Below are 26,125 nucleotides of genomic sequence, written 5' to 3' on the forward strand. Positions count from 1 at the left end.
CCAAAATGTGGCCTGTTAGCTATGTTCCTGTTCTGTACTCCTCTCAAGTCTGGTTTAGTTGTGGCCTTTGACCAAGTGCAGGTGTCTGCACCAAGTGCAGACCCTGACTCACAAAACACTATTTTTTCATCGTTGTTGCTCAGCAATAAGGAACATTTAGATCAGGCTTTCCCTCTGCAGGCCCAAGTGCTGATATAAATTATAAAAACGTACTAACTTTGTACCCTAGACAAATCTTGTTTCTGTACTGAATAGTTTAATTATTTACGAGATGGTGTTAAGTTAACGTTATATAGCTTGACCCTCACGCCTCATCATACACTGTAATCCAATTGTGCCCTCTTCTTTCCTAAAGGATTTAAACACCACATACATGTTGTCTAACTCAAGCTTTCTTTAATGCAAGTTGTCTGTCTAAATTAGCTGGACGTATTTTTTTATTCAGAGTATCATTAATATGAGGCAATGTGGCCTCCTCTTTTACCCCAAAATGTTCAGCAAATTGCCTTTAATTTCTGATATTGCTGTGCAATCCATCCCAATCCTAGTCTAGTAATACTGCTATTTTGGGGGCACATCTTCGCCATCATTGACCTTCTCCCACATTGTGAACCTTTCAGAAGCACCTCCATCGCTGCTCCAATCTTTGGGAACATTTTGGTTACGGAGTGAAGTCCTGGGCACGTTGGAGCGGTGACTGGAAACCAAGGTTTAAAGAACCGGAATAGAATTGTGCAGAGCCAGCATTTTAAATGCTTACTGTTGCACTATTTACCCATTGACGTGTATGGGTTTCCCTAAAATATCTCAGGACTTTGGTTCTTGTTAAACCCCTGCCATCATTGCATCTCTGAATTAGCATGCTTCCTGTTTAATTCTTGGTTTGTGCACCATGTTAGATGTGTGGTGCAATGTCTGTTTGCCATATGTTAGTAGCATGTGGTTCCTATTTTATTCCCCTGGAGTAAATAGGGACTTGTGAGAAACAGGGAGGCATTCTAATATGCCAGTACCTCCATAAGGTCAGTGGTAGGGCCCAACAGAGCATTTCACATGCTTGCTGAGCTTTATCTTATTTGAATCTTGCAACGAATGTCACTTTTTCTTACTCTTCCCAATCCCTCATGGCCCGTCTAGAGGTTCTGGTCTTCGAGGAATTCTGCATATATCCCTGTAGGCTGTTCACAGTGATTTGAAATGTGCCATTACACTAGACACAATCGCAAGGCCATTGACGGTTGCTTGGCGGCCTTCTCTTCCACCCCTAACTATTTTCTCTACTGATGAGGGAAGTTATCCCAAAACCCGAGCCATGTCTCGGGCGACATCCAAAAACCCGGGACATGTATCGGGTCTAGAGATCATCAGTTCAACAAGTACCTACTTGCACCCACTGGGGTGAACCACTCAAGAACTCCATTTACCAGAGTCCCTAGGGGCGATCCGGAGGAGGAGCTAGCGGTGTGCTGTCCATTGCGATTGTTTCTACAAATTGGCTCCCTTGAGCTTTGAGTCGACGGGCTCCTGGACGACGCACCTGCGTGCCGGTTCGGGCATCGAGGCGATTGACGGTTGCTTGGCGGCCTTCTCTTCCACCCCTAACTATTTTCTCTACTGATGAGGGAAGTTAACTCGAAACCCGAGCCATGTCTCGGAAGACATCCAAAAACCTGGGACATGTATCGGGTCTAGAGATCATCAGTTCAACAAGTACCTACTTGCACCCACTGGGGTGAACCACTCAAGAACTCCATGTACCAGAGTCCCTAGGGGCGATCTGGAGGAGGGGCTAGCAGTGTCCGGTCCATTGCGATTGTTTCTACAAATTGGCTCCCTTGAGCTTTGAGTCGACGGGCTCCTGGACGACGCACCTGCGTGCCGGTTCGGGCATCGAGGCGATTGACGGTTGCTTGGCGGCCTTCTCTTCCACCCCTAACTATTTTCTCTACTGATGAGGGAAGTTATCCCGAAACCCGAGCCATGTCTCGGGCGACATCCAAAAACCCGGGACATGTATGGGGTCTATAGATCATAAGTTCAACAAGTACCTACTTGCACACACTGGGGTGAACCACTCAAGAACTCCATGTACCAGAGTCCCTAGGGGCGATCCGGAGGAGGGGCTAGCGGTGTGCGGCCCATTGCGATTGTTTCTACAAATTGGCTCCCTTGAGCTTTGAGTTGACGGGCTCCTGGACGACGCACCTGCGTGCCGGTTCGGGCATCGAGGCCATTGACAGTTGCTTGGCGGCCTTCTCTTCCACCCCTAACTATTTTCTATACTGATGAGGGAAGTTATCCCGAAACCCGAGCGATGTCTCGGGCGACATCCAAAAACCCAGGACATGTATCAGGTCTAGAAATCATCAGTACAACAAGTACCTACTTGCACCCACTGGGGTGAACCACTCAAGAACTCCATGTACTAGAGTCCCTAGGGCCGATCCGGAGGAGGGGCTAGCGGTGTGCGGTCCATTGCGATTGTTTCTACAAATTGGCTCCCTTGAGCTTTGAGTCGACGGGCTCCTGGACGACGCACCTGCGTGCCGGTTAGGGCATCGAGGCCATTGATGGTTGCTTGGCGGCCTTCTCTTCCACCCCTAACTATTTTCTCTACTGATGAGGGAAGTTATCCCGAAACCCAAACCATGTCTCGGGCGACATCCAAAAACCCGGGACATGTATCGGGTCTAGAGATCATCAGTTCAACAAGTACCTACTTGCACCCACTGGGGTGAACCACTCAAGAACTCCATGTACCAGAGTCCCTAGGGGCGATCCGGAGGAGGGGCTAGCAGAGTGCGGCCCATTGCGATTGTTTCTACAAATTGGCTCCCTTGAGCTTTGAGTCGACGGGCTCCTGGACGACGCACCTGCGTGCCGGTTCGGGCATCGAGGCCATTGACAGTTGCTTGGCGGCCTTCTCTTCCACCCCTAACTATTTTCTATACTGATGAGGGAAGTTATCCCCAAACCCGAGCGATGTCTCGGGCGACATCCAAAAACCCAGGACATGTATCAGGTCTAGAGATCATCAGTTCAACAAGTACCTACTTGCACCCACTGGGGTGAACCACTCAAGAACTCCATGTACTAGAGTCCCTAGGGCCGATCCGGAGGAGGGGCTAGCGGTGTGCGGTCCATTGCGATTGTTTCTACAAATTGGCTCCCTTGAGCTTTGAGTCGACGGGCTCCTGGACGACGCACCTGCGTGCCGGTTAGGGCATTGAGGCCATTGACGGTTGCTTGGCGGCCTTCTCTTCCACCCCTAACTATTTTCTCTACTGATGAGGGAAGTTATCCCGAAACCCGAGCCATGTCTCGGGCGACATCCAAAAACCCGGGACATGTATCGGGTCTAGAGATCATCAGTTCAACAAGTACCTACTTGCACCCACTGGGGTGAAACTCTCAAGAACTCCTTGTACCAGAGTTCCTAGGGCCGATCCGGAGGAGGGGCTAGCGGTGTGCGGTCCATTGCGATAGTTTCTACAAATTGGCTCCCTTGAGCTTTTAGTCGACGGGCTCCTGGACGACGCACCTGCGTGCCGGTTCGGGCATCGAGGCCATTGACAGTTCCTTGGCGGCCTTCTCTTCCACCCCTAACTATTTTCTACTGATGAGGGAAGTTATCCCGAAACCCGAGCCATGTCTCGGGCGACATCCAAAAACCCGGGACATGTATCGGGTCTAGAGATCATCAGTTCAACAAGTACCTACTTGCACCCACTGGGGTGAACCACTCAAGAACACCATGTACCAGAGTCCCTAGGGGCGATCCGGAGGAGGGGCTAGCGGTGTGCAGTCCATTGCGATTGTTTCTACAAATTGGCTCCCTTGAGCTTTGAGTCGACGGGCTCCTGGACAACGCACCTGCGTGCCGGTTCGGGCATTGAGGCCATTGACAGTTGCTTGGCGGCCTTCTCTTCCACCCCTAACTATTTTCTCTACTGATGAGGGAAGTTATCCCGAAACCCGAGCCAAGTCTCGGGCGACATCCAAAAACCCGGGACATGTATCGGGTCTAGAGATCATCAGTTCAACAAGTACCTACTTGCACCCACTGGGGTGAACCACTCAAGAACTCCATGTACCAGAGTCCCTAGGGGCGATCCGGAGGAGGGGCTAGCGTTGTGCGGTCCATTGCGATTGTTTCTACAAATTGTCTCCCTTGAGCTTTGAGTCGACGGGCTCCTGGACAACGCACCTGCGTGCCGGTTCGGGCATTGAGGCCATTGACAGTTGCTTGGCGGCCTTCTCTTCCACCCCTAACTATTTTCTCTACTGATGAGGGAAGTTATCCCGAAACCCAAACCATGTCTCGGGCGACATCCAAAAACCCGGGACATGTATCGGGTCTAGAGATCATCAGTTCAACAAGTACCTACTTGCACCCACTGGGGTGAACCACTCAAGAACTCCATGTACCAGAGTCCCTAGGGGCGATCCGGAGGAGGGGCTAGCAGAGTGCGGCCCATTGCGATTGTTTCTACAAATTGGCTCCCTTGAGCTTTGAGTCGACGGGCTCCTGGACGACGCACCTGCGTGCCGGTTCGGGCATCGAGGCCATTGACAGTTGCTTGGCGGCCTTCTCTTCCACCCCTAACTATTTTCTATACTGATGAGGGAAGTTATCCCCAAACCCGAGCGATGTCTCGGGCGACATCCAAAAACCCAGGACATGTATCAGGTCTAGAGATCATCAGTTCAACAAGTACCTACTTGCACCCACTGGGGTGAACCACTCAAGAACTCCATGTACTAGAGTCCCTAGGGCCGATCCGGAGGAGGGGCTAGCGGTGTGCGGTCCATTGCGATTGTTTCTACAAATTGGCTCCCTTGAGCTTTGAGTCGACGGGCTCCTGGACGACGCACCTGCGTGCCGGTTAGGGCATTGAGGCCATTGACGGTTGCTTGGCGGCCTTCTCTTCCACCCCTAACTATTTTCTCTACTGATGAGGGAAGTTATCCCGAAACCCGAGCCATGTCTCGGGCGACATCCAAAAACCCGGGACATGTATCGGGTCTAGAGATCATCAGTTCAACAAGTACCTACTTGCACCCACAGGGGTGAAACTCTCAAGAACTCCTTGTACCAGAGTTCCTAGGGCCGATCCGGAGGAGGGGCTAGCGGTGTGCGGTCCATTGCGATTGTTTCTACAAATTGGCTCCCTTGAGCTTTGAGTCGACGGGCTCCTGGACGACGCACCTGCGTGCCGGTTCGGGCATCGAGGCCATTGACAGTTGCTTGGCGGCCTTCTCTTCCACCCCTAACTATTTTCTACTGATGAGGGAAGTTATCCCAAAACCCGAGCCATGTCTCGGGCGACATCCAAAAACCCGGGACATGTATCGGGTCTAGAGATCATCAGTTCAACAAGTACCTACTTGCACCCACTGGGGTGAACCACTCAAGAACACCATGTACCAGAGTCCCTAGGGGCGATCCGGAGGAGGGGCTAGCGGTGTGCAGTCCATTGCGATTGTTTCTACAAATTGGCTCCCTTGAGCTTTGAGTCGACGGGCTCCTGGACAACGCACCTGCGTGCCGGTTCGGGCATTGAGGCCATTGACAGTTGCTTGGCGGCCTTCTCTTCCACCCCTAACTATTTTCTCTACTGATGAGGGAAGTTATCCCGAAACCCGAGCCAAGTCTCGGGCGACATCCAAAAACCCGGGACATGTATCGGGTCTAGAGATCATCAGTTCAACAAGTACCTACTTGCACCCACTGGGGTGAACCACTCAAGAACTCCATGTACCAGAGTCCCTAGGGGCGATCCGGAGGAGGGGCTAGCGTTGTGCGGTCCATTGCGATTGTTTCTACAAATTGTCTCCCTTGAGCTTTGAGTCGACGGGCTCCTGGACGACGCACTTGCGTGCCGGTTCGGGCATCGAGGCCATTGACGGTTGCTTGGCGGCCTTCTCTTCCACCCCTAACTATTTTCTCTACTGATGAGGGAAGTTATCCCGAAACCCGAGCCATGTCTCGGGCGACATCCAAGAACCCGGGACATGTATCGGGTCTAGAGATCATCAGTTCAACAAGTACCTACTTGCACCCACTGGGGTTAACCACTCAAGAACTCCATGTACCAGAGTCCCTAGGGGCAATCCGGAGGAGGGGCTAGCAGTGTGCGGTCCATTGTGATTGTTTCTACAAATTGGCTCCCTTGAGCTTTGAGTCGACGGGCTCCTGGACGATGCACCTGCGTGCCGGTTCGGGCATCGATGCCATTGACGGTTGCTTGGCGGCCTTCTCTTCCACCCCTAACTATTTTCTCTACTGATGAGGGAAGTTATCCCGAAACCCGAGCCATGTCTCAGGCGAAATCCAAAAACCTGGGACATGTATTGGGTCTAGAGATCATCAGTGCAACAAGTACCTACTTGCACCCAACTGGGGTGAACCACTCAAGAACTCCATGTACCAGAGTCCCTAGGGGCGATCCGGAGGAGGGGCTAGCGTTGTGCGGTCCATTGCAATTGTTTCTGTGCCATTACACTAGTTTTCTCTTCAGCAATGAGTTCTATCATTGACCCCCTCAAGCCTTTTGATGTAGATTCTGAAGTGCTGGTCTTTATTTTTTCAAATATTCATGATTTTTAAGCTAAACCTGCCTTTCCATCACTAAGCACCTCCACACTGGTGCTTTTGTTGTCAAGGACTCTTTCTCTAGCCTTTATTAAACAATGCCTCCATGCAGGCATTTAGGTCTATTTATTAAGTGTATTTATTTGCCCTTGGGCTATGGTTCATGTGAATTGGAAGTGAGGATCAGTTCATGTTCGAGTTTGTAGACTGACTGTTTCAGTTTTCCACAAGCGGAGCAACCATAAGATGTGGTTCTTGCCTAGAGATTTTGTTTAAATTTTCAAGACTGTTTACAAAGCAAAAAACGAAAAGAAATAACTATATATACATAAAAAAGAAATGTACCATTTTTTGTTAGTTTAAATTGATTAAAAAAAGTTTACTCTGAAAAAAAAAAGAAAAAGAATTGTTTGTCATTTTATTATATGTTTTTGAATTTTTTTAATTATTAATTTATTTTAAGTTTAATTTTGTGTTATTAATTCTGTAGCGGGTTGTGGGTTTATAGGGGAATAGGATGGGAAGTAATTTAATTATATAAAATTAATTGAATAATTAATGTGTAAATGTATTAATTAATAATTAGTTGTTAATTAATTTCAATTAGTCAATTAATAATTAATTATGTTAAATGTTTAATTGATTATAGGTGTGTGTTGTGGTGTTTGTATGTGTACATAGTGTGAAGGGTAGTGAGTAATTCATTTTTTATTGATTAATTATTAAATATTTTAAAATTAATTACCATTAATTATTTAGTAATTATTAATTGTAATTTTGTAATTAATTTTAGGTGTGTGTTGTGGTGTTTATATGTGTAAATAGTGTGCAAGCTGGTAAGTATTTAATATTTTATTTATAAATTAATACATATTAATAAATTAATTTTCATTAATTAATTACTAAATATTAAATGTAATTGTGTAATTAATTTCAGGTGTGAGTTGTGGATATTATAGTGCTAAATAATGTGTAATTGATTAATTAATAAATATTAACAAATTAATATTCATTAATTAATTAGTAATATTAAATGTAATTGTGTATTTAATTTTAGGTGTGTGTAGTGGATATAATAGTGCTAAATAATGTGTAATTGATTATTTTTTATTATTTTTGTTAATAATAATATATTTACATTTATATATTAGTTATGTTAAAATTACAAATTAAATTTAATAAAAATATTGATAGTTCTGTTTTTTATTGTTTTGGGATCCTGCGCTTTCCCTACTGTTGCACTCACTGGAGTGGGAATAGTAATTTTACCCCAACGATATCCAGCGCTTTTCCTACTGTTGCACTCAATGGAGTGGGAATAGTAATTTTTACCCCTACGCTATCCAGCGCTTTCCCTACTGCTGCACTCTCTGGAGTGGGAATAGTAATTTTACCCCTACGATATCCCGCGCTTTTTCTACTGTTGCACTCACTGGAGTGGGAATTGTAAATGTTACCCCTCCGCTATCCAGCGCTTTTCCTACTGTTGCACTCACTGGAGTGGCAATAGTAATTATACCCCTCCACTATCAAGCGCTTTCCCTACTGTTGCACTCACTGGAGTGGGTGGGAATGTTAATTTTTACCCCTATGCTATCCAGCGCTTTCCCTACTGTTGCACTCACTGGAGTGGGAATAGTAAATGTTACCCCTCCGCTATCCAGTGCTTTCCCTACTGTTGCACTCACTGGAGTGGGTAGGAATAGTAATTTTTACCCCTACGCTATCCAGCGCTTTCCCTACTGTTGCACTCTCTGGAGTGTGAATAGTAATTTTTACCCCTCCGCTATCTAGTGCTTTCCCTACTGTTGCACTCACTGGAGTGGGAATATTAAATTTTACCCCTCCGCTATCCAGCGCTTTCCCTACTGCTGCACTCTCTGGATTGAGAATAGGAATTTTTCCCCAGTCCGGACTTTAGCTTCAAAGCAGATGAGCACCTCGAGGTTTATGTCTCAGCTTCTGAGAATCCCAATCACTTCTGGATCCAGCTCCTGGGCACACGCTCTTTGCACCTTGACAAATTGACAAGCGACATGACATACCTATATGAAAGTGAAGGCGATGCTTTTTCTCTTCGGAATGTCCATGTGGGAGATATTGTAGCTGCAGTTTACACCTCTGATCGGTACTGGTATAGAGCAAAAGTTCTTGGATTATTGGAGAATGGAAATGTGGATCTCTACTTTTTGGATTTTGGGGATAATGGAGAATCCCCGCTGGAGAAGTTACGTGTTCTCAGGAGTGATTTTCTGAGCCTTCCATTTCAGGCCATTGAGTGCAGTCTTGCAGGTGTTGCACCAAACGATGGGGAGTGGTCTGAGGAAGCGTTGGATGAATTTGATCGGCTCACACACTGTGCTGAATGGAAACCACTGCTTGCAAAGATTTCCAGTTACACTCAGACTGGGACCTCCCCTTGGCCACACATCAGCCGGTATGATAATATAGATGGAAAGGATCTGGATATTGGACAGGAACTAATTTGTCTGGGTTTTACAGTTGAAGAACAAAATGAGGATGGTGCTGAGGATCAAGCTGATCAAATTGTGACTGAGATGCATACGGAATCGCTACAGCAGCTACTGGAGTATGTCACAGGTTGCTCTCTGAGCGGTTTAATGTAGACCAAAAAAAGTCCAGATGAAGCACTTACGTTATCCTGTCTAAGTCTGTCAGATTGTGGCATCCAGTTGCTCAGATCTGATGTGGAAACTGAAGCTTACCCCCTGAATCAGACTTTCACATTTGTTTTGGATGCCACAAAGATCTCCACACCATCTGACATCCTGTGTGACTCCAATAGCCTAGCAGCTGGCATTAGCATGGTATCATTAGATGATGCAAAGGATTATGAGCAATTCAACGGGACGTTTGTGAGCAATGCTGAAAGTTCTATTGATGAACCTGTCATGCCTGGCATAGAACCCTCAACTGAGACAACAGAAGTCCCCAGTAGTGGCGCTGGCTCTTCTTGCCCAAGTCTGGACAGCTCAACATGTTCTCCAACAAGCTCAAGCCTGCTAGAGAGCAGCTTGGAGGACAGCAGTACTTTTGCACCCCAGGCCTGTTTTTATTATTTGTCTTCAGAGGACTCTGTTTCTAGCTCTGTTTTTTGACAGCGAATCCAAGTCTGGACTCCACTCGCGTCCAAGCATCATATCCTTCAGTTCAACGGACAGTGACCAGGAAGATTCCTCAAGAGAGACCGAGCGAGAGGGGGCCTCTGTCTCTGGAAGCGGGGATGACATCATTCTCATTGAAGACGATTAATGCTGAACATAAAGAAGACATGCAAGAGGCAGACTTTCTGGACGAAGATCTCCATATCAGCCTGTCTAGATCCGGTCCTTGGTTCTGTTTGACTTAATGACTGACATCCCAGGGGCGTCTGCAATAAAGCGGTCATTGTGGGGATTGATGGTCTGCTGCTTTTCACCAAAGGGACTGGGTTGTGACATTATCCTTGATGAACAGAAGTCAAAGGAAGGACTCTGCCAGTGATAGTGTTCCAAAATGTGGCCTGTTAGCTATGTTCCTGTTCTGTACTCCTCTCAAGTCTGGTTTAGTTGTGGCATTTGACCAAGTGCAGGTGTCTGCACCAAGTGCAGACCCTGACTCATAAAACACTATTTTTTCATCGTTGTTGCTCAGCAATAAGGAACATTTAGATCAGGCTTTCCCTCTGCAGGCCCAAGTGCTGATATAAATTATAAAAACGTACTAACTTTGTACCCTAGACAAATCTTGTTTCTGTACTGAATAGTTTAATTATTTACGAGATGGTGTTAAGTTAACCTTATATAGCTTGACCCTCACGCCTCATCATACACTGTAATCCAATTGTGCCCTCTTCTTTCCTAAAGGATTTAAACACCACATACATGTTGTCTAACTCAAGCTTTCTTTAATGCAAGTTGTCTGTCTAAATTAGCTGGACGTATTTTTTTATTCAGAGTATCATTAATATGAGGCAATGTGGCCTCCTCTTTTACCCCAAAATGTTCAGCAAATTGCCTTTAATTTCTGATACTGCAGTGCAATCCATCCCAATCCTAGTCTAGTAATACTGCTATTTTGGGGGCACATCTTGGCCATCATTGCCCTTCTCTCACATTGTGAACCTTTCAGAAGCACCTCCATCGCTGCTCCAATCTTTGGGAACATTTTGGTTACGGAGTGAAGTCCTGGGCACGTTGGAGCGGTGACTGGAAACCAAGGTTTAAAGTACCGGAATAGAATTGTGCAGACCCAGCATTTTAAATGCTTACTGTTGCACTATTTACCCATTGACGTGTATGGGTTTCCCTAAAATATCTCAGGACTTTGGTTCTTGTTAAACCCCTGCCATCATTGCAACTCTGCATTAGAATGCTTCCTGTTTAATTCTTGGTTTGTGCACCATGTTAGATGTGTGGTGCAATGTCTGTTTGCCATATGTTAGTAGCATGTGGTTCCTATTTTATTCCCCTGGAGTAAATAGGGACTTGTGAGAAACAGGGAGGCATTCTAATATGCCAGTACCTCCATAAGGTCAGTGGTAGGGCCCAACAGAGCATTTCACATGCTTGCTGAGCTTTATCTTATTTGAATCTTGCAACGAATGTCACTTTTTCTTTCTCTTCCCAATCCCTCATGGCCCGTCTAGAGGTTCTGGTCTTCGAGGAATTCTGCATATATCCCTGTAGGCTGTTCACAGTGATTTGAAATGTGCCATTACATTAGACACAATCACAAGGCCATTGACGGTTGCTTGGCGGCCTTCTCTTCCACCCCTAACTATTTTCTCTACTGATGAGGGAAGTTATCCCGAAACCCGAGCCATGTCTCGGGCGACATCCAAAAACTCGGGACATGTATCGGGTCTAGAGATCATAAGTTCAACAAGTTCCTACTTGCACCCACTGGGGTGAACCACTCAAGAACTCCATGTACCAGAGTCCCTAGGGGCGATCCGGAGGAGGGGCTAGCGGTGTGCGGCCAATTGCGATTGTTTCTACAAATTGGCTCCCTTGAGCTTTGAGTCGACGGGCTCCTGGACGACGCACCTGCGTGCCGGTTCGGGCATCGAGGCCATTGACAGTTGCTTGGCGGCCTTCTCTTCCACCCCTAACTATTTTCTATACTGATGAGGGAAGTTATCACGAAACCCGAGCGATGTCTCGGGCGACATCCAAAAACCCAGGACATGTATCGGGTCTAGAGATCATCAGTTCAACAAGTACCTACTTACACCCACTGGTGTGAACCACTCAAGAACTCCATGTACCAGAGTCCCTAGGGGCGATCCGGAGGAGGGGCTAGCAGAGTGCGGTCCATTGCGATTGTTTCTACAAATTGGCTCCCTTGAGCTTCGAGTCGACGGGCTCCTGGACGACGCACCTGCGTGCCGGTTCGGGCATCGAGGCCATTGACGGTTGCTTGGCGGCCTTCTTTTCCACCCCTAACTATTTTCTCTACTGATGAGGGAAGTTATCCCGAAACCCGAGCCATGTCTCGGGCGACATCCAAAAACCCGGGACATGTATCGGTCTAGAGATCATCAGTTCAACAAGTACCTACTTGCACCCACTGGGGTGAAAATCTCTAGAACTCCTTGTACCAGAGTCCCTAGGGGCGATCCGGAGGAGGGGCTAGCGGTGTGCGGTCCATTGAGATTGATTCTACAAATTTGCTCCTTTGAGCTTTGAGTCGACGGGCTCCTGGACGACGCACCTGCGTGCCGGTTCGGGCATCGAGGCCATTGACAGTTGCTTGGCGGCCTTCTCTTCCACCCCTAACTATTTTCTCTAGTGATGAGGGAAGTTATCCCGAAACCCGAGCCATGTCTCGGGCGACATCCAAAAACCCGGGACATGTATCGGGTCTAGAGATCATCAGTTCAACAAGTACCTACTTGCACCCACTGGGGTGAGCCAATCAAGAACTCCATGTACCAGAGTCCCTAGGGGCGATCCAGAGGAGGGGCTAGCAGTGTGCGGTCCATTGTGATTGTTTCTACAAATTGGCTCCCTTGAGCTTTGAGTCGACGGGCTCCTGGACGACGCACCTGAGTGCCGGTTCGGGCATCGATGCCATTGACGGTTGCTTGGCGGCCTTCTCTGCCACCCCTAACTATTTTCTCTAATGATGAGGGAAGTTATCCCGAAACCCGAGCCATGTCTCAGGCGAAATCCAAATACCTGGGACATGTATTGGGTCTAGAGATCATCAGTGCAACAAGTACCTACTTGCACCCACTGGGTGAACCACTCAAGAACTCCATGTACCAGAGTCCCTAGGGGCGATCCGGAGGAGGGGCTAGCGGTGTGCGGTCCATTGCGATTGTTTCTGTGCCATTACACTAGTTTTCTCTTCAGCAATGAGTTCTATCATTGACCCCCTCAAGCCTTTTGATGTAGATTCTGAAGTGCTGGTCTTTATTTTTTCAAATATTCATGATTTTTAAGCTAAACCTGCCTTTCCATCACTAAGCACCTCCACACTGGTGCTTTTGGTGTCAAGGACTCTTTCTCTAGCCTTTATTAAACAATGCCTCCATGCAGGCATTTAGGTCTATTTATTAAGTGTATTTATTTGCCCTTGGGCTATGGTTCATGTGAATTGGAAGTGAGGATCAGTTCATGTTCGAGTTTGTAGACTGACTGTTTCGGTTTTCCACAAGCGGAGCAACCATAAGATGTGGTTCTTGCCTAGAGATTTTGTTTAAAGTTTCAAGACTGTTTACAAAGCAAAAAACGAAAAGAAATAACTATATATACATAAAAAAGAAATGTACCATTTTTTGTTAGTTTAAATTGATTAAAAAAAGTTTACTCTGAAAAAAAAGAAAAAGAATTGTTTGTCATTTTATTATGGTTTTGAATTTTCCTAATTATTAATTTATTTTAAGTTTAATTTTGTGTTATTAATTCCGTAGCGGGTTGTGGGTTTATAGGGGAATAGGATGTGAAGTAATTTAATTATATAAAATTAATTGAATAATTAATGTGTAAATGTATTAATTAATAATTAGTTGTTAATTAATTTCAATTAGTCAATTAATAATTAATTATGTTAAATGTTTAATTAATTATAGGTGTGTGTTGTGGTGTTTGTATGTGTACATAGTGTGAAGGGTAGTGAGTAATTAATTTTTTATTGATTAATTATTAAATATTTTAAAATTAATTACCACCAATTATTTAGTAATCATTAATTGTAATTTTGTAATTAATTTTAGGTGTGTGTTGTGGTGTTTATATGTGTAAATAGTGTGCAAGCTGGTAAGTATTTAATGTTTTATTCATAAATTAATACATATTAATACATTAATTTTCATTAATTAATTACTAAATATTAAATGTAATTGTGTAATTAATTTTAGGTGTGTGTTGTGGATATTATAGTGCTGAATAATGTGTAATTGATTAATTAATAAATATTAACAAATTAATATTCATTAATTAATTAGTAAATATTAAATGTAATTGTGTATTTAATTTTAGGTGTATATAATAGTGCTAAATAATGTGTAATTGATTATTTTCTATTATCTTTGTTAATAATAATATATTTACATTTATATATTAGTTATGTTAAAATTGGAAATTAAATTTAATAAAAATATTGATAGTTCTGTTTTTTATTGTTTTGGGATCCTGCGCTTTCCCTACTGTTGCACTCACTGGAGTGGGAATAGTAATTTTACCCCTATGATATCCAGCGCTTTTCCTACTGTTGCACTCACTGGAGTGGGAATAGTAATTTTTACCCCTCCGCTATCCAGCGCTTGCCCTACTGTTGCACTCAATGGAGTGGGAATAATAATTTTTACCCCTACGCTATCCAGCGCTTTCCCTACTGCTGCACTCTCTGGAGTGGGAATAGTAATTTTACCCCTACGATATCCCGCGCTTTTCCTACTGTTGCACTCACTGGAGTGGGAATTGTAAATTTTACCCCTCCGCTATCCAGCGCTTTTCCTACTGTTGCACTCACTGGAGTGGCAATAGTAATTTTACCCCTCCACTATCAAGCGCTTTCCCTACTGTTGCACTCACTGGAGTGGGTGGGAATAGTAATTTTTACCCCTACGCTATCCAGCGCTTTCCCTACTGTTGCACTCACTGGAGTGGGAATAGAATTTTTACCGCTAAGCTATCCAGCGCTTTCCCTACTGTTGCACTCACTGGAGTGGGAATAGTAAATTTTACCCCTCCGCTATCCAGTGCTTTCTCTACTGTTGCACACACTGGAGTGGGTGGGAATAGTAATTTTTACCCCTACGCTATCCAGCGCTTTTCCTACTGTTGCACTCTCTGGAGTGTGAATAGTAATTTTTACCCCTCCGCTATCTAGCGCTTTCCCTACTGTTGCACTCGCTGGAGTGGGAATAGTACATTTTACCCCTCCGCTATCCAGCGCTTTCCCTACTGCTGCACTCTCTGGATTGGGAATAGTAATTTTTCCCCAGCCCAGACTTTAGCTTCAAAGCAGATGAGCACCTCAAGGTTTATGTCTCAGCTTCTGAGAATCCCAATCACTTCTGGATCCAGCTCCTGGGCACACGCTCCTTGCACCTTGACAAATTGACAAGCGACATGACATACCTATATGAAAGTGAAGGCGATGCTTTTTCTCTTCGGAATGTCCATGTGGGAGATATTGTAGCTGCAGTTTACACCTCTGATCGGTACTGGTATAGAGCAAAAGTTCTTGGATTATTGGAGAATGGAAATGTGGATCTCTACTTGGTGGATTTTGGGGATAATGGAGAATCCCCGCTGGAGAAGTTACGTGTTCTCAGGAGTGATTTTCTGAGCCTTCCATTTCAGGCCATTGAGTGCAGTCTTGCAGGTGTTGCACCAAACGATGGGGAGTGGTCTGAGGAAGCGTTAGATGAATTTGATCGGCTCACACACTGTGCTGAATGGAAACCACTGCTTGCAAAGATTTCCAGTTACACTCAGACTGGGACCTCCCCTTGGCCACACATAAGCCGGTATGATAATATCAATGGAAAGGATCTGGATATTGGACAGGAACTAATTTGTCTGGGTTTTGCAGTTGAAGAACAAAATGAGGATGGTGCTGAGGATCAAGCTGATCAAATTGTGACTGAGATGCATACGGAATCGCTACAGCAGCTACTGGAGTATGTCACAGGTTGCTCTCTGAGCGGTTTAACCCCTCCCATGCTGATGACAGAACCGCTCCGTCATCAGCCGCGGTTGAGCTGTGCTGATGACGGAGCGGTTCCGTCATGGCCCACCCAGCTCGATAGAACGCTCATGCGCGGCGCGAATTCCGCGCCTGCGCTGAGCGTTCTATTGAGCGGGGCGGGCCGTGACGGAACCGCTCCGTCACGAGCACAGCTCAACCGACGCTGGTGACGGAGCGGTCCCGTCACCAGCATGCGGCCGCCGCGCGTCCGCCCCGCCCCCTTAGCACTGCGGCGGAATAGCCGCCGCAGTGAAGGGGTTAATGTAGACCAAAAAAAGTCCAGAAGAAGCACTTACATTATCCTGTCTAAGTCTGTCAGATTGTGGCATCCAGTTGCTCAGATCTGATGTGGAAACTGAAGCTTACCCCCTGAATCAGACTTTCACATTTGTTTTGGATGCCCCAAAGATCTCCACACCATCTGACATCCTGTGTGACTCCAATAGACTAGCAGCTGGCATTAGCATGGTATCATTAGATGATGCAAAGGATTATGAGCAATTCAACGGGACTTTTGTGAGCAATGCTGAAAGTTCTATTGATGAACCTGTCATGCCTGGCATAGAACCCTCAACTGAGACAACAGAAGTCCCCAGTAGTGGCGCTGGCTCTTCTTGCCCAAGTCTGGACAGCTCAACATGTTCTCCAACAATCTCAAGCCTGCTAGAGAGCAGCTTGGAGGACAGCAGTACTTTTGCACCCCAGGGCTGTTTTTATTATTTGTCTTCAGAGGACTCTGTTTCTAGCTCTGTTTTTTGACAGCGACTCCAAGTCTGGACTCCACTCGCAACCAAGCATCATATCCTTCAGTTCAACGGACAGTGACCAGGAAGATTCCTCAAGAGAGACCGAGCGAGAGGGGGCCTCTGTCTCTGGAAGCGGGGATGACATCATTCTCATTGAAGACGATTAATGCTGAACATAAAGAAGAAATGTAAGAGGCAGACTTTCTGGACGAAGATCTCCATATCAGCCTGTCTAGATCCGGTCCTTGGTTCTGTTTGACTTAATGACTGACATCCCAGGGGCGTCTGCAATAAAGCGGTCATTGTGGGGATTGATGGTCTGCTGCTTTTCACCAAAGGGACTGGGTTGTGACATTATCCTTGATGAACAGAAGTCAAAGGAAGGACTCTGCCAGTGATAGTCTTCCAAAATGTGGCCTGTTAGCTATGTTCCTGTTCTGTACTCCTCTCAAGTCTGGTTTAGTTGCGGCATTTGACCAAGTGCAGGTGTCTGCACCAAGTGCAGACCCTGACTCACAAAACACTATTTTTTCATCGTTGTTGCTCAGCAATAAGGAACATTTAGATCAGGCTTTCCCTCTGCAGGCCCAAGTGCTGATATAAATTATAAAAACGTACTAACTTTGTACCCTAGACAAATCTTGTTTCTGTACTGAATAGTTTAATGATTTACGAGATGGTGTTAAGTTAACCTTATATAGCTTGACCCTCACGCCTCATCATACACTGTAATCCAATTGTGCCCTCTTCTTTCCTAAAGGATTTAAACACCACATACATGTTGTCTAACTCAAGCTTTCTTTAATGCAAGTTGTCTGTCTAAATTAGCTGGACGTATTTTTTTATTCAGAGTATCATTAATATGAGGCAATGTGGCCTCCTCTTTTACCCCAAAATGTTCAGCAAATTGCCTTTAATTTCTGATACTGCTATGCAATCCATCCCAATCCTAGTCTAGTAATACTGCTAATTTGGGGGCACATCTTCGCCATCATTGCCCTTCTCCCACATTGTGAACCTTTCAGAAGCACCTCCATCGCTGCTCCAACTTTTGGGAACATTTTGGTTACGGAGTGAAGTCCTGGGCACGTTGGAGCGGTGACTGGAAACCAAGGTTTAAAGAACCGGAATAGAATTGTGCAGACCCAGCATTTTAAATGCTTACTGTTGCACTATTTACCCATTGACGTGTATGGGTTTCCCTAAAATATCTCAGGACTTTGGTTCTTGTTAAACCCCTGCCATCATTGCATCTCTGCATTAAAATGCTTCCTGTTTAATTCTTGGTTTGTGCACCATGTTAGATGTGTGGTGCAATGTCTGTTTGCCATATGCTAGTAGCATGTGGTTCCTATTTTATTCCCCTGGAGTAAATAGGGACTTGTGAGAAACAGGGAGGCATTCTAATATGCCAGTACCTCCATTAGGTCAGTGGGAGGGCCCAACAGAGCATTTCACATGCTTGCTGAGCTTTATCTTATTTGAATCTTGCAACAAATGTCACTTTTTCTTACTCTTCCCAATCCCTCATGGCCCGTCTAGAGGTTCTGGTCTTCGAGGAATTCTGCATATATCCCTGTAGGCTGTTCACAGTGATTTGAAATGTGCCATTACACTAGACACAATCGCAAGGCCATTGACGGTTGCTTGGTGGCCTTCTCTTCCACCCCTAACTATTTTCTCTACTGATGAGGGAAGTTATCCCGAAACCCGAGCCATGTCTCGGGTGACATCCAAAAACCCGGGACATGTATCGGGTCTAGAGATCATCAGTTCAACAAGTACCCACTTGCACCCACTGGGGTGAACCACTTAAGAACTCCATTTACCAGAGTCCTTAGGGGCGATCCGGAGGAGGAGCTAGCGGTGTGCGGTCCATTGCGATTGTTTCTACAAATTGGCTCCCGTGAGCTTTGAGTCGACGGGCTCCTGGACGACGCACCTGCGTGCCGGTTCGGGCATCGAGGTGATTGACGGTTGCTTGGCGGCCTTCTCTTCCACCCCTAACTTTTTTCTCTACTGATGAGGGAAGTTATCCCGAAACCCGAGCCATGTCTAGGGCGACATCCAAAAACCCGGGACAAGTATTGGGTCTATAGATCATCAGTTCAACAAGTACCTACTTGCACCCACTGGGGTGAACCACTCAAGAACTCCATGTACCAGAGTCCCTAGGGGCGATCCGGAGGAGGGGCTAGCGGTGTGCGGCCCATTGCGATTGTTTCTACAAATTGGCTCCCTTGAGCTTTGAATCGACGGGCTCCTGGACGACGTGCCGGTTTGGGCATCGAGACCATTGACAGTTGCTTGGCGGCCTTCTCTTCCACCCCTAACTATTTTCTATACTGATGAGGGAAGTTATCCCGAAACCCGAGCGATGTCTCGGGCGACATCCAAAAACCCAGGACATGTATCTGGTCTATAGATCATCAGTTCAACAAGTACCTACTTGCACCCACTGGGGTGAACCACTCAAGAACTCCATGTACCAGAGTCCCTAGGGGCGATCCGGAGGTGGGGCTAGCGGTGTGCGGCCCATTGCGATTGTTTCTACAAATTGGCTCCCTTGAGCTTTGAGTCGACGGGCTCCTGGACAACGTGCCGGTTCGGGCATCGATGCCATTGACAGTTGCTTGGCGGCCTTCTCTTCCACCCCTAACTATTATCTCTACTGATGAGGGAAGTTATCCCGAAACCCGAGCCATGTCTAGGGCGACGTCCAAAAACCCGGGACAAGTATCGGGTCTATAGATCATCAGTTCAACAAGTACCTACTTGCACCCACTGGGGTGAACCACTCAAGAACTCCATGTACCAGAGTCCCTAGGGGCGATCGGGAGGAGGGGCTAGCGGTGTGCGGCCCATTGCGATTGTTTCTACAAATTGGCTCCCTTGAGCTTTGAGTCGACGGGCTCCTGGACAACGTGCCGGTTCGGGCATCGATGCCATTGACAGTTGCTTTGCGGCCTTCTCTTCCACCCCTAACTATTTTCTATACTGATGAGGGAAGTTATCCCGAAACCCGAGCGATGTCTCGGGCGACATCCAAAAACCCAGGACATGTATGGGTCTATAGATCATCAGTTCAACAAGTACCTACTTGCACCCACTGGGGTGAACCACTCAAGAACTCCATGTACTAGAGTCCCTAGGGGCGATCCGGAGGAGGGGCTAGCGGTGTGCGGTCCATTGCGATTGTTTCTACAAATTGGCTCCATTGAGCTTTGAGTCGACGGGCTCCTGGACGACGCACATGCGTGCCGGTTAGGGCATCGAGGCCATTGACGGTTGCTTGGCGGCCTTCTCTTAAACCCCTAACTATTTTCTCTACTGATCAGGGAAGTTATCCCGAAACCCGAGCCATGTCTCGGGCGACATCCAAAAACCTGGGACATGTATCGGGTCTAGAGATCATCAGTTCAACAAGTACCTACTTGCACCCACTGGGGTGAACCACTCAAATACTCTATGTACCAGAGTCCCTAGGGGCGATCCGGAGGAGGGGCTAGCAGAGTGCGGTCCATTGCGATTGTTTCTACAAATTGGCTCCCTTGAGGTTTGAGTCGACGGGCTCCTGGATGACCCACCTGCGTGCCGGTTCGGGGATCGAGGCCATTGACGGTTGCTTGGTGGCCTTCTCTTCCACCCCTAACTATTTTCTCTACTGATGAGGAAAGTTATCCCGAAACCCGAGCCATGTCGACATCCAAAAACCCGGGACATGTATCGGGTCTAGAGATCATCAGTTCAACAAGTACCTACTTGCACCCACCGGGTGAAACTCTCAAGATTTCCTTGTACCAGAGTCCCTAGGGGCGATCCGGAGGAGGGGCTAGCGGTGTGCGGTCCATTGCGATTGTTTCTACAAATTGGCTCCCTTGAGCTTTGAGTCGACGGGCTCCTGGACAACGCACCTGCGTGCCGGTTCGGGCATCGAGGCCATTGACGGTTGCTTGGCGGCCTTCTCTTCCACCCCTAACTTTTTTCTCTACTGATGAGGGAAGTTATCCCGAAACCCGAGCGATGTCTCGGGCGACATCCAAAAACCCAGGACATGTATCGGGTCTAGAGATCATCAGTTCAACAAGTACCTACTTGCACCCACCGGGGTGAAACTCTCAAGAACTCCTTGTACCAGAGTCCCTAGGGGCTTTCCGGAGGAGGGGCTAGCGGTGTGCGGTCCATTGCGATTGTTTCTACAAATTGGCTCCATTGAGCTTTGAGTCGACGGGCTCCTGGACGACGCACCTGCGTGCCTGTTAGGGCGTCGAGGCCATTGACGGTTGCTTGGCGGCCTTCTCTTCCACCCCTAACTATTTTCTCTACTGATGAGGGAACTTATCCCGAAACCCGAGCCATGTCTCGGGCGACATCCAAAAACCCGGGACATGTATCGGGTCTAGAGATCATCAGTTCAACAAGTACCTACTCGCACCCACTGGGGTGAAACACTCAAGAACTCCATGTACCAGAGTCCCTAGGGGCGATCCGGAGGAGGGGCTAGTGGTGTGCGGTCCATTGCGATTGTTTCTACAAATTGGCTCCCTTGAGCTTTGAATCGACGGGCTCCTGGACGACGTGCCGGTTCGGGCATCGAGACCATTGACAGTTGCTTGGCGGCCTTCTCTTCCACCCCTAACTATTTTCTATACTGATGAGGGAAGTTATCCCGAAACTCGAGCGATGACTCGGGCGACATCCAAAAACCCAGGACATGTATCTGGTCTATAGATCATCAGTTCAACAAGTACCTACTTGCACCCACTGGGGTGAACCACTCAAGAACTCCATGTACCAGAGTCCCTAGGGGCGATCCGGAGGTGGGGCTAGCGGTGTGCGGCCCATTGCGATTGTTTCTACAAATTGGCTCCCTTGAGCTTTGAGTCGACGGGCTCCTGGACAACGTGCCGGTTCGGGCATCGATGCCATTGACAGTTGCTTTGCGGCCTTCTCTTCCACCCCTAACTATTTTCTATACTGATGAGGGAAGTTATCCCGAAACCCGAGCGATGTCTCGGGCGACATCCAAAAACCCAGGACATGTATGGGTCTATAGATCATCAGTTCAACAAGTACCTACTTGCACCCACTGGGGTGAACCACTCAAGAACTCCATGTATTAGAGTCCTTAGGGGCGATCCGGAGGAGGGGCTAGCGGTGTGCGGTCCATTGCGATTGTTTCTACAAATTGGCTCCATTGAGCTTTGAGTCGACGGGCTCCTGGACGACGCACATGCGTGCCGGTTAGGGCATCGAGGCCATTGACGGTTGCTTGGCGGCCTTCTCTTAAACCCCTAACTATTTTCTCTACTGATCAGGGAAGTTATCCCGAAACCCGAGCCATGTCTCGGGCGACATCCAAAAACCCGGGACATGTATCGGGTCTAGAGATCATCAGTTCAACAAGTACCTACTTGCACCCACTGGGGTGAACCACTCAAATACTCTATGTACCAGAGTCCCTAGGGGCGATCCGGAGGAGGGGCTAGCAGAGTGCGGTCCATTGCGATTGTTTCTACAAATTGGCTCCCTTGAGCTTTGAGTCGACGGGCTCCTGGACGACCCACCTGCGTGCCGGTTCGGGCATCGAGGCCATTGACGGTTGCTTGGTGGCCTTCTCTTCCACCCCTAACTATTTTCTCTACTGATGAGGGAAGTTATCCCGAAACCCGAGCCATGTCGACATCCAAAAACCCGGGACATGTATCGGGTCTAGAGATCATCAGTTCAACAAGTACCTACTTGCACCCACCGGGGTGAAACTCTCAAGATTTCCTTGTACCAGAGTCCCTAGGGGCGATCCGGAGGAGGGGCTAGCGGTGTGCGGTCCATTGCGATTGTTTCTACAAATTGGCTCCCTTGAGCTTTGAGTCGACGGGCTCCTGGACAACGCACCTGCGTGCCGGTTCGGGCATCGAGGCCATTGACGGTTGCTTGGCGGCCTTCTCTTCCACCCCTAACTTTTTTCTCTACTGATGAGGGAAGTTATCCCGAAACCCGAGCGATGTCTCGGGCGACATCCAAAAACCCAGGACATGTATCGGGTCTAGAGATCATCAGTTCAACAAGTACCTACTTGCACCCACCGGGGTGAAACTCTCAAGAACTCCTTGTACCAGAGTCCCTAGGGGCGATCCGGAGGAGGGGCTAGCGGTGTGCGGTCCATTGCGATTGTTTCTACAAATTGGCTCCATTGAGCTTTGAGTCGACGGGCTCCTGGACGACGCACCTGCGTGCCGGTTAGGGCGTCGAGGCCATTGACGGTTGCTTGGCGGCCTTCTCTTCCACCCCTAACTATTTTCTCTACTGATGAGGGAACTTATCCCGAAACCCGAGCCATGTCTCGGGCGACATCCAAAAACCCGGGACATGTATCGGGTCTAGAGATCATCAGTTCAACAAGTACCTACTTGCACCCACTGGGGTGAAACACTCAAGAACTCCATGTACCAGAGTCCCTAGGGGCGATCCGGAGGAGGGGCTAGTGGTGTGCGGTCCATTGCGATTGTTTCTACAAATTGGCTCCCTTGAGCTTTGAGTCGACGGGCTCCTGGACAACGCACCTGCGTGCCGGTTCGGGCATTGAGGCCATTGACAGTTGCTTGGCGGCCTTCTCGTCCACCTCTAACTATTTTCTCTACTGATGAGGGAAGTTATCCCGAAACCCGAGCCAAGTCTCGGGCGACATCCAAAAACCCGGGACATGTATCGGGTCTAGAGATCATCAGTTCAACAAGTACCTACTTGCACCCACTGGGGTGAACCACTCAAGAACTCCATGTACCAGAGTCCCTAGGGGCGATCCGGAGGAGGGGCTAGCGGTGTGCGGTCCATTGCGATTGTTTCTACAAATTGTCTCCCTTGAGCTTTGAGTCGACGGGCTCCTGGACGACGCACTTGCGTGCCGGTTCGGGCATCGAGGCCATTGACGGTAGCTTGGCGGCCTTCTCTTCCACCCCTAACTATTTTCTCTACTGATGAGGGAAGTTATCCCGAAACCCGAGCCATGTCGACATCCAAAAACCCGGGACATGTATCGGGTCTAGAGATCATCAGTTCAACAAGTACCTACTTGCACCCACCGGGATGAAACTCTCAAGATTTCCTTGTACCAGAGTCCCTAGGGGCGATCCGGAGGAGGGGCTAGCGGTGTGCGGTCCATTGCGATTGTTTCTACAAATTGGCTCTCTTGAGCTTTGAGTCGACGGGCTCCTGGACAACACACCTGCGTGCCGGTTCGGGCATCGAGGCCATTGACGGTTGCTTGGCGGCCTTCTCTTCCACCCCTAACTTTTTTCTCTACTGATGAGGGAAGTTATCCCGAAACCCGAGCGATGTCTCGGGCGACATCCAAAAACCCAGGACATGTATCGGGTCTAGAGATCATCAGTTCAACAAGTACCTACTTGCACCCACCGGGGTGAAACTCTCAAGAACTCCTTGTACCAGAGTCCCTAGGGGCGATCCGGAGGAGGGGCTAGCGGTGTGCGGGACATTGCGATTGTTTCTACAAATTGGCCCCATTGAGCTTTGAGTCGACGGGCTCCTGGACGACGCACCTGCGTGCCGGTTAGGGCGTCGAGGCCATTGACGGTTGCTTGGCGGCCTTCTCTTCCACCCCTAACTATTTTCTCTACTGATGAGGGAACTTATCCCGAAACCCGAGCCATGTCTCGGGCGACATCCAAAAACCCGGGACATGTATCGGGTCTAGAGATCATCAGTTCAACAAGTACCTACTTGCACCCACTGGGGTGAAACACTCAAGAACTCCATGTACCAGAGTCCCTAGGGGCGATCCGGAGGAGGGGCTAGTGGTGTGCGGTCCATTGCGATTGTTTCTACAAATTGGCTCCCTTGAGCTTTGAATCAACGGGCTCCTGGACGACGTGCCGGTTCGGGCATCGAGACCATTGACAGTTGCTTGGCGGCCTTCTCTTCCACCCCTAACTATTTTCTATACTGATGAGGGAAGTTATCCCGAAACCCGAGCGATGTCTCGGGCGACATCCAAAAACCCAGGACATGTATCTGGTCTATAGATCATCAGTTCAACAAGTACCTACTTGCACCCACTGGGGTGAACCACTCAAGAACTCCATGTACCAGAGTCCCTAGGGGCGATCCGGAGGTGGGGCTAGCGGTGTGCGGCCCATTGCGATTGTTTCTACAAATTGGCTCCCTTGAGCTTTGAGTCGACGGGCTCCTGGACAACGTGCCGGTTCGGGCATCGATGCCATTGACAGTTGCTTTGCGGCCTTCTCTTCCACCCCTAACTATTTTCTATACTGATGAGGGAAGTTATCCCGAAACCCGAGCGATGTCTCGGGCGACATCCAAAAACCCAGGACATGTATGGGTCTATAGATCATCAGTTCAACAAGTACCTACTTGCACCCACTGGGGTGAACCACTCAAGAACTCCATGTACTAGAGTCCCTAGGGGCGATCCGGAGGAGGGGCTAGCGGTGTGCGGTCCATTGCGATTGTTTCTACAAATTGGCTCCATTGAGCTTTGAGTCGACGGGCTCCTGGACGACGCACATGCGTGCCGGTTAGGGCATCGAGGCCATTGACGGTTGCTTGGCGGCCTTCTCTTAAACCCCTAACTATTTTCTCTACTGATCAGGGAAGTTATCCCGAAACCCGAGCCATGTCTCGGGCGACATCCAAAAACCCGGGACATGTATCGGGTCTAGAGATCATCAGTTCAACAAGTACCTACTTGCACCCACTGGGGTGAACCACTCAAATACTCTATGTACCAGAGTCCCTAGGGGCGATCCGGAGGAGGGGCTAGCAGAGTGCGGTCCATTGCGATTGTTTCTACAAATTGGCTCCCTTGAGCTTTGAGTCGACGGGCTCCTGGACGACCCACCTGCGTGCCGGTTCGGGCATCGAGGCCATTGACGGTTGCTTGGTGGCCTTCTCTTCCACCCCTAACTATTTTCTCTACTGATGAGGGAAGTTATCCCGAAACCCGAGCCATGTCGACATCCAAAAACCCGGGACATGTATTGGGTCTAGAGATCATCAGTTCAACAAGTACCTACTTGCACCCACCGGGGTGAAACTCTCAAGATTTCCTTGTACCAGAGTCCCTAGGGGCGATCCAGAGGAGGGGCTAGCGGTGTGCGGTCCATTGCGATTGTTTCTACAAATTGGCTCCCTTGAGCTTTGAGTCGACGGGCTCCTGGACAACGCACCTGCGTGCCGGTTCGGGCATCGAGGCCATTGACGGTTGCTTCGCGGCCTTCTCTTCCACCCCTAACTTTTTTCTCTACTGATGAGGGAAGTTATCCCGAAACCCGAGCGATGTCTCGGGCGACATCCAAAAACCCAGGACATGTATCGGGTCTAGAGATCATCAGTTCAACAAGTACCTACTTGCACCCATCGGGGTGAAACTCTCAAGAACTCCTTGTACCAGAGTCCTAGGGGCGATCCGGAGGAGGGGCTAGCGGTGTGCGTTCCATTGCGATTGTTTCTACAAATTGGCTCCATTGAGCTTTGAGTCGACGGGCTCCTGGACGACGCACCTGCGTGCCGGTTAGGGCGTCGAGGCCATTGACGGTTGCTT

The 26,125-nt window shown here is 48.1% G+C and overlaps 2 pseudogenes; both read left to right on the top strand.

Annotated features, from left to right (window-relative positions):
- Positions 1-6,751: 6,751 nt before the first annotated feature.
- On the top strand, positions 6,752-9,868 carry LOC144798056 (tudor and KH domain-containing protein-like; annotated as a pseudogene).
- A 196-nt stretch (positions 9,869-10,064) lies between these two features.
- Positions 10,065-16,712, top strand: LOC144798057 (tudor and KH domain-containing protein-like; annotated as a pseudogene).
- Positions 16,713-26,125: the final 9,413 nt, after the last annotated feature.

Source organism: Lissotriton helveticus, chromosome 12, assembly GCF_964261635.1.
Source record: "Lissotriton helveticus chromosome 12, aLisHel1.1, whole genome shotgun sequence".
Lineage (NCBI taxonomy): Eukaryota > Metazoa > Chordata > Amphibia > Caudata > Salamandridae > Lissotriton > Lissotriton helveticus.